At 36.4% G+C, this 22,138-nt stretch overlaps 1 pseudogene; it reads right to left on the bottom strand.

Annotated features, from left to right (window-relative positions):
• Positions 1–1,474: 1,474 nt before the first annotated feature.
• LOC138154894 (aspartate aminotransferase, mitochondrial-like) lies at positions 1,475–2,962 on the bottom strand (annotated as a pseudogene).
• Positions 2,963–22,138: the final 19,176 nt, after the last annotated feature.

Raw genomic sequence — 22,138 nt, 5'->3', positions numbered from 1 at the left:
TGCTCTGGCAATCACCACAAAAGCTTTAACTAGAAAGGTTTTAAGTAAATAAAGATTTTGCGAAAGAGACTGTTACCCAAGAAACAGTCTCTCCAAGTTCAGATAGGCTCATTACCAGATGATGTTGTTTTTTAATTTTTAAATAGCCTCTCATGGTTTGGTGTACTTAGGCATGGGAGTATGGTAAAATGTGTAAGTGAAAGGAATACTCCCACCAGTGAAATCATTGTCTTTCTCAAAGCATTGAAGTCAGTTTGAGGAGTTAGGCAATTGGGCAAGGCTGAGGAATTGACCACGTTCAATTTTGAATTTGGATTCAAGGGAATTGGTAGGGATTTTCAGTACTATTGCTGACAAAACATGTGCTAAACAAACCCTTTGACAAAACAAGCTTGTCTTTTGATGTCATCCTAAAAGCTCAAATGTTAAGAGGGTTTTTTTTCCCAATCTACAATAATTTTATTGTAACAGAGAAACAGGGTGCATAAAAACCTATGTGATTACCATGGAAGATGATCTTGTCAAGGTTGAAGTTAGAACTTAGCTAGCCACACAGAGATGCTTGCTACCACAGCTCAACATGCTTATCTCCCCGTACTGACGGCCCCATACAGACTTTTCATGAGACTGGCTATTTGTTGCACAACCACATTGAAGGCATCTGGTGGGGTGGTGGCAGAAAGAGGGGCAATTCAAAACTTAACAATGATACTGATATTAAAGTGTCATCATTTCACCAAATTCTCCTCCTCCATCTTTTGCTGAGAAAGGGGAGGAGAGAACATGCTCATTTCTTAAATTACATTTTACTTAATTCTCCAGGTATATAGATCCTGATAGAAAGGGTCTGAAGGTTAATTCAAGTAGAAGGAGGGAGAGAAACTAGGGCAGATCTGGATCTTTGGGTAAAAAGGAAGGGACAGCACTAAAAATAGGGGAGGAGGGGAAAGTTAAAAAAGTCTTAGATGTCCAGTGGGTGAGGGCCATCTCTCTTTTCTTTTCTGTTATTTTTGAAGGCAATGTGCTGTACAACAGCAGCATCTATGACTTTCAAAAACAAACCCTGTGATCCAAGGTTTCTCCATCAGTCATGGAAGACTAATAAAAGGCAAAAGTTAGAACCGGATGAGGCTTCTTTGGAAGCTTTTAGCATCACAGATATTTCTGTTACATGGTCTGAGTGATATTTATTATCTAGATTAAAGCTTTTGAACAACATTATAATGCCAGGAGATCTCAGACTGGGGGAAGAGGAGAGGGAGAGAAATTCTGGTTTTAGGGAGAAATTTTTGGTGGAGTTAATGTGAACACAAAATGTTTTGGAAAAGTTGTGGAGAATGGGTTGGGGAGTTTGGGTTAGCTTAGAATCACAAAGCTCTAAACACTAGTTTCAGATGCTGTTAGCCTACTCACAGGTCTTTTTCTGAGATACTTTCAATGGCTGAACATTAAGCATTATGGTTGAAAGAAATTCTCACACCACTCCTATCTTTGCTGGCTCAATCATCTCTCTGAATTTCAAACAGCAGTCTCTGAAGGTGGGAAGGTCATCTCTGCTCCATCTTGCCAAGGAGACTTCTTTGGTGACTTGGTGAATGGCATGGGCAAGGTATTCTATATTGCCTGATGTGACTCCTGCTATAGAAATGCAGCCATCTTTTATCATATAAATGGAGAATTCCTTGGCCAGCCATTCCACCTACTCAAGTTTCAGGCCTGTGAAACAAGACATGCATACCTGGTCAGTGGTGTGCTGCCAATTGTGGGAGGAGCCCTCTTTCTTGAGGTTGGAAACCATCTGGGTCTGCATGCTAATGATGCGATCTGCCATGCCTTTTACCTCTTGCAACCACTGGCTCCTCAGATCAGGATTATTCAGGATTGTGGTGGCAATTCAGGCCCCATTGAGAGTGAGTTTGGAATGCATGTGACAAATCAGGATTTTAAGAATTTTTTTTTGCTTTTTGGAGGGCAATTGGGGTTAAGTGACTTGCCCAAGGTCACATGGCTAGTTTTTTTGTGTGTTGTGTCTGAGGCCGGATTTGAACTCAGGTCCTCTTGACTCCAAGGCTGGTGCTCTATTCACTGCACCACCTAGCCACCTGAAAAATAAGGATTTTCAACTTGTTTTCTACCCTTTTGACTTCATCAACATCTTTACAAACCATGATAAAGCTTCCTGAATGTTCACCAAACAGGCTCATGTTCTTGGCATATGACTGACAGAGAGAGATATTAATGCCCTGATCAATGAAGTGGTGAATATCCCAGGAATCCTTGTTGCCATCTCCACTGGCAAAGTCCCAACTCCAATGGGGTTGTGAGCATAGGCATGTAGAAGGATGACACTCTGTTCTGAGATTTTTGAAATGTCTTCCACAGCTCCAGGGAAGTCAAAGCTGCAAGTCTCGGGGTCAGAGTAGTGATAGCCATTCAGCTCCACACCAGCATCCCTGAAGATGGGGGAATGATTTCCTCAGGATGATTTTGGAAGATAGACATCCTGGCTGAATTTGAAGAACTGTTGCAGAAAACTGGCTCTGAACCTCAACACTGGTTCCAGAAATGGTCTGTACGTTGACATGTTGTCAGCTCTTTAGACCCTCATTATTTTCACCCAGGGCCAATTCTGCTGATGTCTTGCAAAATCCAACCAGTTCTGCGATGGGCAGGTACTATTTGTCCAGGTCCCTCTCTGCAATTTGATTGTTTGCCTTACTGACACTTGGAAGAACATGAGGCTTCCCATTGTCATCTCAGGAGGCCCCAAATTCCAGATTCATCTTTTTGGTGTTGGTGTCCCTCTCAAATGTTTCTGTAATCCCCAAGATAGGGGCCGGGGCGGGGGACACATGTCTACATGGGTCCACCAGACACTGGCTCTAGTGGTGACGGCAGCGCCAAGGCCTGGGTGGAAGAGGTTGGCTCCAGAGAGCAAGAAGCAGGAATGTAGCAGCACCATGGCAGACAGAGAGATGGAGAGCTGAGCAGCTGCTGGCAAGTGGCCGGACAGATGCAAGCACACCTGAAATCTTAGTTTTAATTGCAGATTATAGTTTTGCATCCAAATATGTTCAGAGTAGAAACAGTTTCAAACATTATGGCTTATTTTGGCAGTGGTATTTTCCTAGTAACAGTTCTCACTTACTTGACAAAGAAAACAACAGTAACACCATCACTACCACCACAGCCACCACCACCAAACCTTCTAATTAGGTCAGAGTGACTTTCTCCAGGTGAAAGTTCTGCCTAATTATATCTTCAAATGAAGTGAGAAGTATTGTCGCAGCTACTCATTATTAGAATCCCCTTTTTACGAGAACATCATCCTTTTTGTTATTAATAGCCCTTATTTCTTGACACAAGAGTATTATATTAGACCTTAGGACAGGAGAGACTGCACAGTATGGTGTAAAGACTGTCTACTTTTAAGTCAGAGGATCTGGTTTCATATACTGGCTCTTCATCTTCTGCCTAGGTGACCTTGGCAAAGTTATTTTGCTTCAGTGGGCCTTGGTTTTCTCTTTGGTACAATGAGGGTGTTAGATAACATTTCCTCTGAGATATCTTCCATTTCTGCATTTGAACCTTTGAATAATTATTATGGTTCCTTTTTACCTCCTTTACTGTATGTGTTTCTGTGTGTCGGTTTGTATGTATCACATTGTTTGGTTTCTATTAGTCTTGCTTTTAATTACATAGTTGTGGTCAATGTGTATATTGTTCTCTTGGTTCTGCTTTTTTCCTCTCTATCAGTTTATAGAAATCTTCCCCTTTTAAATAATTATTTATCCTATAATAATATTCTATTTCATTTGCATGACACAATTTCTTCACCTTTTCCCCAAAGGCCACATTGTTTGCTTCCAGTTTTTCCCCTTATTATAAACTTAGAATGATTTTAAACATTTTAACATAGAAAACCATCTTAGAAAGGAGCATGTCAGAGTTTTAAACGTATTCTCCTAGGGTAGCCCATATTGGAGGAATTCAATATAGATATATATCATGTTGGGTACAGCCTACCTCATCGCTGGTAGCAGACTGGGGAGACTGACTTTTCACTTCTGTGGGAAACAGAAGGATGGCCATAACTGTGTGCTTATTACTTTACTCTCCTATCTAAGAAGAGTATTGAGCTAAGATTATATCTACCTTTTACATATCAGATATTTATAGTCTAGGGGTACAATGTTCCTTTGCTGAGGGGAGTGTACAGGACAAAATTGACTTTCACTGGTTTTCCAAGAGGGAAGTAGCCCTGCCATAGTTCAGAAGGGGAAAAAGCCACCCACCAAAAGTTTATTAAACGAAAGAGTAAATATTGGTCTTTTGTAAATAATGACCAAATATTTATTGAAACAAACAATAAAATAGTAATCATGAAAATTATATCATTAGGTTGGATGACAAAACACGTGTCAGAAAACACTGCCTTCCTGAGTAGTGGAATCTCAGCTCAGTCAAGGAGAAAATGATCTCAGCTGGGTAGTCTGCTCTTAGTCTCTGGAGACATAATAATGGGGAATCAAGGGATGTGTTAGATACTTGCATTTCCTACATGCCTGTGACTCTGGAGATGCTGTCCATCATGAAAAGCCTGCATCTTACCTTTTCACAAGTCTTTGTTCTTATCTTTCCTCCAACCTCCAGTCTGTCTGCCAATCCAGAGTCACTATCCTCCCCTCCTCCTGTGTACAAAGCACTCAGTGTCATAGGTCTATCCTTTAGGGAACTGCCCAAGTCCACCTGAGAGTGGTGTTGCATACATATAAGTCATTTTTCTCTTGTCAATAGCCTTACTTGCAGTATAGTTGCAGTGGCTGAAATGTTGGTTTGCACATTTTTGTAACTTTTACTGAATAATTCCAAAATGTATTTCAAATGCACACACATACATATATATACATGCACACTCAAACACAGATACACATATATGTATAGATAGGTTTGTATATATAATATATGTATATGTATGTGTATATATGTTTGTATACACATACAACAAGTTCAAATATCTTACAACAGCTTAATACCATGTCTGTTTTAATGAAGTCATATTAGCATTTGATTTTGTCATCTTTTATTTGTTTATTTAATTTTTGAGGATTAAATCTGTGATTGAATTGGTACAGGGAACTCCTGGTGAGGACATTGCCTCAATCAAAACAAATCAGCACCTGCTCTGCAATTTATAGCGCAGACTGGGGTACTGAGAGGTTAGGTAGCTTACACAAGGTTGGGCATCCATTGTGTATTAGGAGCAGGACTTAAACTCAAGTCTTTACTTCTGGGCCACCTATCTCCATATAACCTGTATTCACTAACTAGCCCTTCCCCCAACTTTAATTTGATGGGCATTAGGTAGAACCACAATTATTTTTAATTTCAATTTCTCTAATGAGAGATTTTTTCATGAGACTTTTAATCATTTGTATTTCTTCCTTCAAATATGCAGTGCAAACCTTTTTGAAAATGATTCTATATCCCTTGATCCATGTATAGGCCTGAGACTTAGCTAGGATGAGACATGTACACATTTGTAATAAAAAAGACTAAAGATTTTAAGAAGGAGCTGATGTTGGTACAAAGTATTAAATCTCTTTGTAGACGTGTCATTTGGTTTTCAGGAATACTTGGGAATGTATTCATTTCATTTCAGCTGTCTACTTTTTTTTTTACTGTCTCTTTGTCTTTGAATGCTAAATAGTCACCAACGAACCTACTTGGAACCAACTCTTATAGACCTGTCTGACCTTTGAATTAATTCGCTTTTTTCCTGTCATAAACTTCCTTCCACTGTTTCCCAATAAAGATAATAGTTTCTGCAGCCTGGGGAATTCCGTAATTATAGGCACATACTAGCCTTTAAAAAAAGAAGTAATGTTGAGACTTCTAGGTTACACAAGCAGCAAAATAGAGGACTAGATATTTCCTATACTTCTTATGACCTCCCAAATCACTCCAAAAAAGAAATTATGTGTCAAAGATACAGCAACTGCAGTTGTCTCCCTGCTTTAGGATAAATAGAATCCAAAAGAATGTTTAAAAAACAAAACAAAACATGAAATGATACTCATTGACTCTGAGGTCACTCAGCACTCCTCCATAACCTTCCATACTGGCAAAGGCTACATTAGCAGACACAAAAACCTAACACATGGGTTAGGGCTTATGATAAAATCTAATCCCATATCCTAGTCCCTTTTCCCTCTTTCTAGTGCCTCGAAGACCCTAAATTCAGTACAGCTGATATCAGATTACATGCCACCTTGGGGAGGGGGGAAGAGAACGAAGGGGAGAAAATTTTAAACTCAAAATCCTATGAAAGTAATTGTTGAAAACTAAAAATAAATAAATGAATAATATATTTTTAAAAAGAGAAATTGGGGTGGCCAGGTAGCGCAGTGAGTAAGAGCACCACCAGCCCCAGAGTCGGGATAACCTGGGATTGAATCTGGGCTCAGACACTTAGCACCCACCCAGAAACACCTGGCCGTGTAAGCTTGAGCAAGTTACTTAACCCCAGTTGCTTAGGGGCAGCCAGGTAGCACAGTAAGAGCACCAGCCCCAGAGTCGGGATGACCTGGGATCGAATCTGGGCTCTGATACTTAGCAACACCCAGAAATAACTGGCCGTGTAAACTTGAGCAAGTTACTTAACCCCAATTGCTTTAAAAAAAAAAGAGAAAATTTAATTGGATGAAGAATACAGCGAAAAGTAAGAGACCAGGTAATCATAGGTGTCATGAATCAAAGAGTATACAGAAAGTATAGATAATGAAAGGAGGGATAAAAATCCTTTTTGGAAATGGGTTCAATAAAAGGAAATAAAAACAACAACAACAACTAACAAATGGGACTGAGTGAAGGGGAAGAGATGAAGAGGGAATCTATTTGACTAATTGAGAGGAAAAAAGGGATAAGAATTATCTAATCAGATACAATCAGGAGAAAAGGGAACTAATAACCAAAATCTCAAAGAGAAAGGGGTAATAAATCAGAGGAGGGGATCATGGGTGATGGAAAGAGAGCCAGTGAGGATATAGCTATCTTAAAAAAGATTCAGGTAAAATAACTGACACAACATAGTACTGTGTTTATAGAAGAGGGAAAAATCATGACTTAAAAAAAGTAAATAGTATGCATCAAATGAATCCTCCCAAAATAGGAGTTATAGTCATGTTATCTGACAAAGCAAAACCAAATATTCAAAAAATTACAAAGAAATGAACAAGGAAACTATTATTTTGAAAGAAACGAAATAAAACAAGCATCAGTAATATACTTATGAACTTCAATTGCCTTAGTCTTCATGAATTTAATCATAAAGGAAACATTACCTGAGCTACAAGAAAACACAGAATAAAACATTAGTGATAATAGACTTCAATATCTATATTAGTTTTGAATAAGTCTAACAGAAAGAAAAATAAAAGTAAAAATATGGAACTGAGCAAATTCCTGGAGAAACTAGAGTTAAAGACCTATTGCCTCTTCTAAATGGAGTAGAAAAAGAATATACAGATTTCTCAGACCCACATAGAACTTAAAAAATAATTGGTAATGTAGTAGGGCACAAAGATATTTTAAACACATGTAAAAAGGCAGAAATAGTTAATAATCCATTATTGGCCATAATGTAATGTGAATAGAAATTGATTGAAAGACTACAGACAAGATATAGACAATTTTGGAGAATTAGAAATGAAATCTTAACTAATGGGTGAGTCAAAGAATAAATCATAGGAGCAATGAATAATTATATAAAAGAAAATTATAAAGATGAAACATCATACCAAAATTTCTGGGATGCAGATAGTTCTGGAAATGCTAACAATAAGAATATGATGAAAAAAGGTATAAAGATAGTGAAAGAGTTGTTAAAACTATCCCTATTTGCTGATATGATGATGGTGATGATAATGATGATGGTTTACTTAGAAAACCCTAGAGAATCACCAGAGATGCTAACAAGACAATTAATAGGTTAAGTAAAGTTTTGGACCAGAAAACAAATCCTTATCAATCAATAACATTTCTATATAATACTAACAAAGCATGAGAAGCAATAATAGGAGAAATACCATTCCAAACTACTACAAAATGCATAATATATCTGGAGATCAACCTCCCAAAGCATAAAAAAGAAATCAACTTAAGTAGCTGGAAAACTATTCACTGCTCATGACATGCCAACATAATAAAAATGACAATACTACCAAAATTAATCTATACTTTTAATGTACTATCAATCAAATTGCCAAACAGATACCTTTTTGGTAAATAGTATTTTATTTTTCCCAATTACATGTAAAGATAGTTTTCAACATTCATTTTTATAAGATTTTGAGTTTAGTTTTTTTTCTCTTCCTCCCAACTGCCTTCCCCAAGACAGCAAGCAATTTGATATGGGTATTCCCTCTGAAATCATATAAATATATTTCTACATTAGTCCCATTTGAAGAAGAAACAGAACAAAATGGAAAAACCACAATAAACAAACAAAAATTGAAATGTATGCTTTGATCTTCATTCGGTCTCCGTAGTTTTTTCTTTGGAGGTGGATAGCATTTTCTATCATGAGTCTTTTGGAATGGTCTTAGATCATTGTATTGCTGAGAAGAGCTAAGTCAATCATGGTTGATCATCACACAATATTGCTGTTACTGTGTACAGTGTTCTGATTCTGCTCACTTCATTCAGCATCAGTTCATGTAAGTCTTTCCAGGTTTTTCTGAAATTTATCCACGCATTATATCTTAAAACATAATAGTAATTCACTAAATTTATATTCTATAACTTGTTCAATCATTCTTCAATAGGTGGACATTCTTTCAATTTCCAATTCTTGGCCACCAGAAAAAGAGCTGCTATAAATATTTTTGTACATGGATGTCCTTTTCCCTTTTTTATGATCTCTTTGGGATGCAGACCTAGTGGTAGTATTGCTGGATCAAAGGGGATGCATAGTTTGATTGCCCTTTGGAAATAGTTTCAAATTGCTCTCCAGAATGGTTGGATCAGTTCATAACTTCACCAATAATGCATTAGTGTCAAATTAGTGTCCTAATTTTCCCACATCTTCTCTAATATTTATCATCTTCCCTTTCTGTCATATTAGCCAGTCTGATAGGTATGAGTTAAAACAACCTCAGCATTGTTTTAATGTGCACTTCTCTAATCAATATGAATAAATACTTTATAGAATCTGATAAAATGATAACAAAATTCATTTGGAAAAATAAAAAATTGAGACTATAAAGGGGAATGGTAAAAAGAAGTAGTGATGAAGGAGTAATAGCACTTCTAGGCCTCAAACTATATTATAAAGTATGAGTCATCAAAATCATGGAATAGACTAGATAAGGGAAAATGAGAAAAAATTAGGACTTATAAATCTGTTGTTTGATAAAGTGAAAAACATAACTAGGAAAAAGAACTTATTTGATCAAAAATTACTGGGAAAAGTGGAAAGCAGTCTGGAAAAAATTAGGCTTAGACCAGCACCTCATACAATATTTCACAATACATTCTAAATGGATATCCAACCTCAGTATTAAAGATCATACTACAGTTCAATGATTTTAGAAAAAAACATTTTGAAGAGCAAAATGAGCAGAACCAAGAGAACATTGTATATAGTAACAGCAATGTTGTTTTAAGATAAACTCTGATTGAATAAATTGTTTTGACAATTATAAATACCCAAATTAACTATAAAGGACATATGAAAAATATTTTTTCTGCATCTAGATAAAGATTGATGTTGTTTGTCCTTCATTCTCGAAGAGGACCATGACATCTGATGCCTTGATGATGCCTTGACTTGCAGGTGTATTGGATTTAAGTGAGGGAGAGCTGTGCCAAGGTCACCAGCCTCACTTTCTCCTTCAGAGCTATCTGGGTTTAGTGACAAGATATAGATCAAAATGACTGGAGATGACCCCTTCCAGAGAAAGAACTGATAAATAGAATTATGTATGGAATAATTTTAAATATATGTGCCATTTTGTGTCTAATGGAAGCTGTATCTGGGGGGGGGAGAGAAAGGGAAGAAAAAATGTACAAGATAATTTTGTTGTATATTTTAAAGGAACAGCAATTTGTGCATAGTAGATTTGTAGTTTCCTGTTCAATCATCTTTTTATTGTACTAAGTTATGGAAATGCTTGTTTTATTCCATAAATTAAAAAAAATGATCATACTATTAAAAAATGAAGAGAAACAGATCATATACTTCTTTAAGCTGTGGACAGGAGATGAGATGTATTTTTAACTAAACAAGATATACAGGCAAAAGATAAAATGAATTACTTTGATTACTTGAAACTGAAATGCTCCTGAAAATTAATACATGTAGGAAAAGAAGGAAAAGTAGAATGGGAAAAACATCTTTGTATCAAATTTCTCTGATAAGGATCTAGTATCTAAGGCATATAAAGTCTCTGTCTCTGTCTGTCTTCCCTCTTTCTCTGTATATGTGTATACACATGTACAAACATATACATATATGCATATAAACACATATGAGTATATATGTATATATGTTATGTGTGTGTTTATATATCCAACAGCCATTCCCCAGTAGATAAGTAAAATATACAAACAAATAATTCTCAAAAGAATTGTGAAATATTCACAACCACATGAAAGAATGCTCCAAATAATAAGAGAAACACAAATCAAAACAACCCTGAAGTTTTACCTTATACCCTGCAAATGAACAAAGATGACAAAAATGACAATATTCAAAATTGGAGGGACTAATTGGCAAAGCTGTGAAATGGTATAATCATTTTGAAAAACATTTTGGACTTATGCAAATAAAATGACTAAAATATCCTGCCCTTTCAACCCAAGACTCCATTAGTGGGCTTATACCCCATAGGAAGTCATTGATAAGTGGAAAGTCCCCATATACATCAAAATATTTATACCCTCACTTTTTGTGATGGTGTAATGGCAAGCAAAGGAGTACTTAGGTCCTTGTTTCAGTTATGCAAGTATTTAGCACCTTGTTTAAGTTATTTAAGTGTTTGTGAGCCTTGCCTGTAATTATATCAAGTCTCTGTTAGAAACAGAACCTGTGAAGTGGGAGGAACTTGCCATATAAAAGCAGGAGCACAAGCTGAGATCAAGCAGAACTGGGAAGGAGGATGGCTCTGGTGCCTGTACTTTGTCTGTCTGGGTTGATCTTACTTTGTCAGACCTGTCTGCTGATAAAGGTTGTTGCTGCTATTACAGAAGCCCTGGGACCTTACTGCTGGTTCAGAAGTCCTGAAAGAGAGCTTTCTTGTTTTCCATTTATAGAAGTCCTGAAAGAGAGTTTTGCTGATGTTTTCAGAGGTCCTTGGGACTTTACTGATAATTTGTGTTGATTTCTCAGACAGAGTCCTTATCTGTGGGTCTGTGTTGATTTCATAGGCGAAAAGTGAATTGATGATGGTGCCAGCAATGTATATGAATATTGTTGTGTCTCTACTAAACTTGATGTGTGTAGCTGGTCCAGGATTTGGACCAGGAGAAGAAGCAGGATCTAGGAACTGCCTACCAGTGAATCCAGGTGGTGGTTGGGTGAATCCAGGCAAGAACTGGGAGCATGGAAGAGGAACCATGGAGTTTGGGAGTCAGCCTTGAGTCAATATGAATGGACCTTTCCTTGGGTACTTAGTGCCGACTTACAAGATCATGATTTACTGTGACCTAGGGGTGGGACAGCTTGTACTTTGCACTTTGTACCCTTTAAGGATGATAGAGTTAAGGCTGATTAGAAGCTACTCTCCCATTAAGATGAAAAAAAGACTTTCTGACTGAGGAAATTAAGACAATGTGACCTAGGGGTGGGAGACCTCTGTACTTTGTATCCCTTAAGGATGATTGCTCCTTAAGGATGATTGAGTTAAGGACTTACTGAATGATATCTTTTGTTTAAAATATGTGACCACTTTTGGAATAAGTTGTTATGTCATATGACTGTGAATATTGAACTTTGGTTTATGTGAATGTTTTTCTTTAGTTTACTATTGAATAAATAGAAAGTTCACTAGAATGTGTGATCAGAACCTTATAACTACTCACAGCAGCAGTTCTCAGGAGAGCTGCTTGTGCTTGGCTTTACAGATGGTTAGAAATTAGAAACAGAGTAGATGTCCACAAATTGGGGAACGGCTAAATAAATTGTGTTACATAACTATAATGGAATATTACAGTGCTGTAAGAAATGATGTATGTGATGAACACAGGGAAACATGGAGAGATCTGTATGAACTGATGCAGAGTGAAGTAAACAGAACCAGGAAAACCATACATACATACACACATGCACACATACATATACTATAAACAATGTAAATGGAAAGAACAAATATATGCCAAAAAATCAAAAGTAAATGTAATAAAATTATAAAAAAGCCTGAAGGTGTATGAGAGAATACTTCTAACTCACCCTTTCATGGAGGTGAGAGATACACAGCCATTATATATTGCATATGTTTTAAGACTTTTTCAATGCATTGATCTCTTAGGCTGACTTTCCCCCTCTCTAAAAATGCTATTTGTCATGTGGAATGGCTCTCTGGGAAGTAAAGAGTAAGGGATAGTCAGGATAACTATGATGATGTAAGAAATAGAAGATACCAATAAAAACTTATTTTGTTACAAAAAGAAATGTCCCAATCACATTTTTCACAAAGTACTCAATCTTTTTCTGTCTGTAAAATTGGGATACAATCATATTTTTGAAAGCTCATCTTAATATCTAAGCAAAATAGGAATACATTTCAAGCAAAATATCAATAGATAAAAGAGATATGGAGATAATACTACAGAGAAAAATTATTTTCATGGAATTTCAATATTCAAATGATAATATTATAATTTTTAATAAAAGTAGTGGAGAAAAATGCATTACCTAATATGTTACATTATAACATAATATGGTATAATTATATTATTATACATTTCCCTTATTTTAATATAACTTATACATGTAATACATTGAATGTGTATCATCTTATACTACATTGCATTTGTGTATAAAATGTTATAGGCTATATTATGTTATAGTATTTTACTTTCCACTATAGTAGAAAATAATACAACATTATTATTACATTTTATTTTTCACTCACATTAGTGTCAATATATCTACATAATAATGCCAATATCAAATTATTATATTCTGTTGTGTTTTGTTCTGTTATACTCTGCCCTGTCCTGTCTGGTCATGCTGGGCTCACATCATATCATGCCATGTCATAGATCATATAATATTACACTATCTTTTATCATTACAACTATACTTTGTAGCTCACTTGATTTTCTTGATTTGTCCTGAACCCATGATTCCTAGCATTAATATCCAGTAATGGAAAAGGTGAAAGCTGATAAACCTGAGAGGACACTGTCTGTGTCTGGGAGTGGAGGTTAGAGAAATGATCCTGTTGTTACAACATTTTCTCAAGGGAATATGGCTAGAGGCAAGCACATTATTTATTAATCATATTAGGTCCTCAATGAAGCATTAAATGTCATATATTTATTGTCAGAACATGGGTCTTAGGTATTTTACATAAAATCAGGAGAGATATTTAATGATCTATGGCTCTGGCCAAGAGCAAGTAACATTTTATGAGTAAAAAAGAACTGATTATCCATGAGGCAGCACGAGCCTGCCAACAAAGTTGTGCCCCTTGCTGATATTTTTAGCCAAAGGATCTTAAATGGTATTGATTTAGAAATTAAAGTGGTGTCTCAGACAGATGGGATGTAATGGAAGATGCAGGGAAAGACAGTGTGCCGTGAAGATCACTAGAGTATTACTTTGCTATTTGAAAATCAGACTTGTACCTAGCAGCCAGATCTTTCTCGTATTTGAGTGGCTTAGTCAGCAAGGAAAACTCTCTTGATTAGGCCTACTAAGTCATGGAATTCTGTGCCTTTAGAACTTTGGCTAAATTGAATCAATAGGACTACTCACCAATCTGGTATTTTTTCTGAGGTGTGGGGAAGAGTTCTTTGCCACTATTTTGGTATAATGAAAACACACACACACACAGTATCTAGTCAAAAGACTTTTGTTTAAATCATTGTTCTGCTATCTCTGTAATGCTGATATGTAATGAATCTCTTAGGCCTTGGTTTCCTTATCCTTAAAACAAGGGGTTTGGACCTGGATAATAATTTTTAAGGTCTCTTCCAGTTAAAAAATTGCATGATCCTAAAAGGTCTCCTGTGAAGTCATGCCATTCTTGTCTAGGGACTTGGTCCTTTTATACATAATTTTGCCATGAGCTAACTTTTCTGGGTGGCATATGCTCCAATCAGACAGCCAAGATGTCAGGGTGTTCTTTGCCCTCAGAATGCCTATAGTAGACCATGATATTTCGCTGAGGCTGAGTCTTCAAGCTACTATAGGATAGGCCCAAAGAGGATCCTATTCTTTCTTTTTTGGAAACATTTTGTGCTGAAATAGCATGCTTGTCAAAACTGCCAGGCATAAACTTGACGGGTGCTATATAAATAGACCGACAGGTAGCTAGACAGATAGAGAGCACTTGGCTGGTTATAAAAGTAGGGCATGCTTGGAGCCAAATGGCCGGCTGCAAAGTCAGAGGGAGGTCTTTTCAATTTACTGTATAAACTAAAAATAATCACTATTTCTATCTGAAGGCTCCCTTTTTCCCCCCTGAAGTTCATCTTGTAAATAAATCAAATGTGTAAATAGGATTATTTGTTCAGTGCTGAGCACAGTAATTGAGATAAATTTGAGGACAAATTATGATTTAGGATCCAACTGAACCACATGGGATCAACAACTCTTATGGTGAGTTACTCTGGTGCAGAGAAATAATTTGATGGACTTATATTTGATCAGCTACCTCCTGGCAGAAAGGTTTCCTTTAAGGCAATATTAATACCTCAATTCTGAACATTGCAAAACATATTGGCAGGCTGCCTCCCTATTATGGGAATTGATAGCATGAAAGAGGAGTCGTTGGTGGTGCAATGGACAGAGCATCTAACCTTAGAGTCAGAAAGACCTGAATTCAAATTTGGCCTCAGCCACTTACTAGTTGGGTGACTCTGGGCAAATCAAGTCACTTAACCCTTATTTGCCTCAGTACCTCATTTGTAAAATGGAGACATACTGAAGAAGGAAATAGCAAACCACTCCAGTATCTTTGCTAAGAAAACCGCAAGAACAACATCCATGGGATCATGTAGTGTTGGTCATGACTGAACAACAACAAAGTATGAAAGAAGATATAGTCAGTCTAACTTTTGTAGGGTAAATTTCCTAGAAAATGGCATGAAAGTAAAAAATGGGAATGCTCATACATTGAACCTATGGGAAATAAGGGATTAGTTTCCCTTGACCACCAAAAATTGTCATCTTTCTCAGGACATTGCTGAAAAGACACTTATCTGCATACAGTTCTTTATAAGAAAACATGAATTCCAACAACATGCACTCTTCCTAATACAATAACCATAAAATAATCCATAAAATGCAGAGGAGAGGCAACACCTGACAGGAAAAGGAGGGGCATTGCCGGAGGTGTTGGAAGAGCCCCAAGCGGCAATACCTGTCATCTCTAATCTGTCTTGGGACTCAGTAGTTGAACTGTTCCTTGATGAAAACACATGTTTCAGGGTACTTTTTGGGCCTGTGTTAGAGCTCAGAACTCCCACCCGGGGCTGATCAGCCAGACAAGTGTCTCCAAGAGGGTGGGGTGACCACCATCTCATTTCCCCACAAACAGCTACTTTTCCATTTTTTTCAATTCAGTCATCTTATACTTGAGTGATCACTTTAGGACTTTCTAGAGCAGACTCAAGAACATTTTTATGAGTACTTTTCTCATTTTTCCAGATACAAAGGCATATCATGTCTTTCATTTTTTTTCTCTACTGCACATAGCTCTGAATGTGCCCAGTTGCCAGTGCAAAAGTGAAAATGATGTTACTAATAAAATCATGTGAATTCTTGAAGTTGCAAATGCTGAAGACTTTATTAATAGTTTCTATTGAGGCATAAACTATTGGATAGTCCATGTGCCCTGCTTCTGTCTTCATGATGTTGAGAGAGCACAAGGAGGGCTCCCAATACATTGGGTATTGGGACAAACTTGTGTGAGGTCTTTGATGTGAGTCACACAGGATAAACAGGTACAGATGGGTTATGAACAACATCATAAGAGGAAATACTCATAGATATCATATATTATTTTGTTACAATTCTGTCCAACATTTCTCTTTATAAGTTCATTCTCAAATTAGTGCCTGTCTGTTTACCTCTTCTTTCAGATTCCTTCCTAGTTGCTACCTAAAAGGAAAATGTATTAACAGAATATAAGTCCCTCAGGTTAAGAATTCTCATTTTTATTTTGTATTCTTAATTCCTAGTACAGGGCCTGGCAGAAAGTAGGTGTGTAATAAGTGCTTTTTGAAGTGATTGGAATAGCTTATTTTTTCTCCATTTGAAACACTTCCACTGCTCTCAACCCAAAGATTTCCCAAACTGTCCTGTAAATTTTATATTGTGCTATCTCTTAAGATATAAATGAACAATGAAGGTCTCTTGTAATTGGAAAATCAGTCTGTGATAATGACTGAGTGCATGTTTTGTGTTGAGTGCTTTATTAGTGTAGCAGCAAGCACCCCAGCGTCCCCAGGGTGGCTGCTCACACAGGTTCTTAGATCTGCTTTGATAAAAGAAAGCAACTCAAAATGGGTTAACAAGCTTACTTTAATCAGTCAAACATATATCATGTACCTAGTTCAGGGGAAAAAGGTCAGCACCCCAAACTTCAGAGTATACAGACAGAATTATCAAGAAAGAGAAACAGAGCAAATAGACAGATTTCCAAACTGTCCAACTATTACATCTATACCAAATCAACATCTGGGTTTTTCAAAGCCGGGGGACTCTCAACAATGGCTTCCCAGAGTTTCATCTGATCAAATCACAGAACACTTCTCAAAGTGAGCCCCAAAACAAAGCTACACATCAGGGCTTATATAGCCTTCTCCTGGCTCAGAGAATGTAACAACCTTCTGGAACCACTGGCCAATCAAGAAGTATCTACTGAAAAACAAGCCTCCCTCCCCAGGCTCCAGGTGCACTTTAGCCTAGGGGCAGGGAAGATCTTAAAAATTTACATTCCCATTACAATTAGGAATGACAAAAAAGCCAGAGAAGGGGAGAGGGATGTAGAACACATCTATGGTATGATTTCCTGTTCTCAAAGAGCTTATAATCCAGTTTGGTTTATGATATACATTTTTAAAAAAGATTTATCAATATTTACTAAAGAATTTACATATGAGATTACAGTCATTTCTTAGGGATTAAAAACTATTCAGATTAGGGCAGGATTAATCAAGGAAAATTTTAGGATGGAGGTGAATGTTAAACTGGATTTTGAAGGGGAGAAGGGATAGACATATAACTTAGCAGATAAGACTCAGGGCAGGAAAGTTGGGTAGGAATTAAGGCAGGAATAATTAAGTTATAGGAAGAGAATGACATTTATATTTTTTTGACAGGTCCTTGAGCTCCTATGGGTCTTTAGTGGCTACCTAGTGACAATGAGTATCAACATGATGAGGGATCAGACCCAAGTAACAATGAGGAGAAAAGGATTCTGTACAGATCTGGATGAATTCAACCCAAAGTAACAACACTCAAGACATTGACAGACATACTGGAAGGCATTCCGAAATTCTTATCAAAGTCTCCAGACCTCACAGTATTGGGCCATGTGGTCATGCTATTATACTCTTATATAACTTTATAGTTTAATTTTAATAACTCTCCATCATACATTGTCACGCTACTAAGCATTAAATTGTAATTGTGACCATTATTGTTTGCCTATCAAAAAAGAGAAATACACTGTGATTGCACCTTAAACTTAAGCTTACCATTTGATAATTGTTGTCTATGTTAGGGAATTATATCAGACTCTCAGTGCTTGACAGGCCTTTTCGTAGTGTGCCCATACATCTCAGAAGAGGTAGAATAAGGTATCACAAGGTGAGCAAGATCATTTGCTAGACCTTAATCATACCAAATAAAACCATTTCTGAAGAGGTTCTTGATATGATCTTTTGGAACTGAGAATCCTATCTAATAATAAAAAAAAACATCAAAACAATATAGTGCTAGGTAACAAAATGGTTGATTAATGAAATAGATTAGGTGCAGAATATACAGAAGTAAATGAGTACAGTAAAGTAGTGTTTGATAAACACAAACATTCCAGGTATTGGGACAAGAACTCAATATTTGACAAAACTTTAAAAAAACTGGAAAACAGTCTGGCAGAAACTAATCATAGACAAACATCTCACACTATTGACCAAGATAAGCTTAAGATCAGTACATGATTTAGATATAAAGAGTGACATTATAATCAAATTGGGGAGCATGGAAAAAAATTGCTAATCATCTACACATGGGAAAGAATTCATTTCTAAACAACAGAGAGGATTATGGGAGGGCAAATGGCTAATTTTGAGTACATTAAATTAAAAAATTTTTTTTACAAACAAAACTAAAGCATTAAGAATTATAAGGAAAATATAAAATTGAGAAAACAACTTTTATAGCAAGTTTTTCTGATAAATGTCTCATTTTTCAAATATACATAGAACGGAAGCAAATTTATAAAAGTAATTCCCCCGTTGACAAAAGGTCAAAGGAATGAATAACCACTCTCCAGAAGGAGAAATAAAAGCTAACAATAATCATATAAAAATGTTCCAAATGAAAAATGATTAAAGAAATTGCAAATTAAAATAGCTCTTAGGTACCACCTCACATCTATCAGATTGTCTAATATGACAGGAAAGGGAAATGACAAATGCTGGAATGGATGTGGAAAAATAAGTATACTAATGCATCATTGATGGATCTCTGAATTGGTCCCATCATTCTGGAGAACAATTGGAATTATGCCCCAAGGGCTATAAAACTGTGTATAACTTTTGACCCAGCAATATCACCACTAGTTTAAAAGAGATTTGATCAAAGAAAAAGGAAAAGGGTCCATATGTATAATAATATTTATAGCAAATCTTTTTTGTGTCAAAGAATTGGAAACCAAGTGGATGCTCCTCAATTGGGGAGTGGCTGAACAAGTTACAGTATACAATTTTGATGGAATTCTATTGTACTATAAGAAATGGTGAAGGGTATAGTTTCAGGGGAAAAAAAAACTGGGAAGACTCAAATGAACTGATAGAAAGTGAAATAAGCAGAACCAAGAGGACATTTTACTCTAACAGCAATATTGTAATGATAATCAACTGTGAAAGATTAACTCTGATCAATTCAATGATCCACCACAATGCTAAAGGATTCATGATGAAAAATGCTATCCATTTCCACATATTGATGTTCTCTGGGTGTAGATTGAAGTATATTTTTTCTTTATTTTTCTTGCCTATTTTGTAAGTTGGCTAATGTGAAAATATGTTTCGCGTGACTTCATATGTATAGTAGTTATTGTATTTCTTGAAAGGGGTGAAGTGAAAGGAGGGAGAGAATTTGGAACTGAAAATAACAATTAAAATAAAAGAAGACAAGGAGGGTCTTGCTTTGGATCAAACAGTGATACGTTATATCTTATCCTTTTCTGGTTAAAGTTGATATCTGTCAAAACTTGCTCATATTCATGCAAATTCTGCAATTTCATACACACAGCTGGGGTGAGGTGGGGTGGGGAGGACTTAAAAACATTCATTGTTGAATCAGAGTTCTCTGCAAAGTCATCAAATCAAGCTGACTTCTAGTGGTTAGCTTATTCTTCATTATTAGGGGAAGAACTGAACAAATAAATCAAAAGCCTTATCCCCAAACCATCCTGGCAGCTTCTGTGACAATAAACATTTTGACTTCCTAATGTCTTTGAGATCGAATATGAACAGTGACATCCCTTCACCGCATGGCTCCAGTCTTACAAACTTTATTCTATATAATTTCCTTTCACAAACTCTTTGGCACCCAGTTGAATTATCCTTCTTGCTGTTTTTCACACATGATACACTGCTGACCTATGACTGTAAGCTTTTGTGTAGGCTGATTTCCATGCCTGGAATGTGTTTCTTTTCCCCCTCTACATCTAAGAATCCACAGTTTTCTTTGTAGCTCAGTTCTACCACCTAATTCCTTTATCAGCTAGAACCAACCCCTCTTTAACCTTAGAGTTACTTTTTATATACATAAGCACACACATATGCATATATATTGAAGTTAGGTGGCACAGGGGATAGAGCATTAGACCTGAAGTAAAAAAAGACTCCTCTTCCTGAGTTAAAATCTGGCCTCAGGTACTTACTAGCTGTGTGACCCTGGGCAAGTCACTTAACCCTGTATGCCTCAGTTTTTCATCTGTAAAATGAGCTGGAAAAGGAAATGGGAAACCACTCTAATATCTTTGCCAAGAAAACCATAAATGGATCATGAAGAGTTGGAAATGATTGAAATGACTGGACAATAACATGTATATATTATATGTATGAATGTATATTATATACACACAATAATATGAACACATGTAACCTTCCTTTATAGAATGTGAACTCCTTGAGACTTAAAAACTGAAGAATTTCTCTCTCTGTATCTCTGGTGTCTAGCTCAATGCCTAACTCATAAGAAATGCTTAATAAGTATTTGTTGACTGACTGAATTATAATGAACTTAATGAGCATAAATTTCAAGCTTATCCCAATTTTTCTGCTGAAAAATGAATAAATGTATGCATATATATACATAGATACAGTTAGGCATACATAATATGTATATATGTAGAGCATTCTTGAGACTCAGATCAGGTGGCATATGCCATCTTCCTCAAGTAAGGATTAATAAGGCAGTTATTCTACTATATTAGTATAGAAGATTAGATAAAACAATATCCATTTTTATGAATAATTTTGTGTCAATTGCTTCTAAATTAGACTCAACGTTCCCCCCCTGTGAATTTTTAATTAGTATCTTTGCTTCCATCTAATTTAAATTTAACATTTTTGTTTTCTTTTGCACCAATGCTATTTTTGTCAGAATCTGAAAAGCACTCTTTAGAAGGATGTTTTCAAAGAGTCCAGATGGTACCAATAATTATTTATTATCTTTAGCTTCCACTATTATATGTCACCCAATCTGTGGCATTATAAATCTTGTTCAGCTCTCAGAGGAGCCGCAACAACTCAATGAAAAAGTGCTGGGGTAATAACTCGTTCAGAGAATTCAACACTTGTAGGAGTACAGCTTTTTTCACATCTTTAATTAAGATTCTAATGACTGTGCTGGTCATTTATTAGGGTTTTATTACTCATAGCTTATGACTATTATCCTCTTTATCTATCTCCAACACCTGTAATAATTTCCATACATAGTTCCCTGCAGCCTATTAGTGTGTACATTAAGATTTTTCTTGCTCACCAATGTGAAACTGGGATCTGAAGTTCTCTCCTGACATTTCTGTCTTAAAGTATTAACCAATGACTCTCTTGCTGGTTGAGAATCATCTTTGAAAAGAGGAGTTAGACTGGGGGAGCTGTCTCCTGGATTTCTAAGAGTGGCAAGTCTGGTTGGAAAAAAATGAATGGAAGATGAAAAAGATGATCTCTGAGGGCAAGGGTCTAAGAGTAGCACCATGGGAAGACAAGAGAGAAAAGAACTATGCTCTTGGTCCTGTGATTTTGTAGTTATCATTCCAATTGTAGTGTAATATAGTTACGAAAATATTTTTTTAAGTTCATGTTTTTCAGGTCAAGAACCCCTGATAGGCAAAAGAGAAGACCCAGGACAGAACCTCATGGGACCTCCTTGGTTAATGTACATGACATGGATGAAAATCCAGCAAAGGAAACCTAAGGGATGGACATCTAGGTAGGAGGGGAACCAGCAGACTGCAGTCATGAAAACCTAGGTAAGAGAGTGTTTGGTGCAATCAGAAGATGCAGAAAAGTAAAAAAGGATGAGGCCTGAGGAAAGGCAATTTGTTGTTGGTTAGTCATTTTCATTTATGTCCCATTCTTTGTGACCCCTTTTGATATTTTTTTGGCAAAGATAGTGGAACATTTTTTTTCCAGTTCATATTACAGATGAAGAAAGTAGGGCAGG

This window comes from Petaurus breviceps, unplaced genomic scaffold, assembly GCF_028583685.1.
Source record: "Petaurus breviceps papuanus isolate PSGF00001 unplaced genomic scaffold, PetGlider_PUasm1.0 91133, whole genome shotgun sequence".
NCBI classification, from domain to species: Eukaryota; Metazoa; Chordata; class Mammalia; order Diprotodontia; family Petauridae; genus Petaurus; species Petaurus breviceps.
Note: the sequence above shows the minus strand (reverse complement) of the source record. Positions and strands in the feature narration are given on the sequence as shown.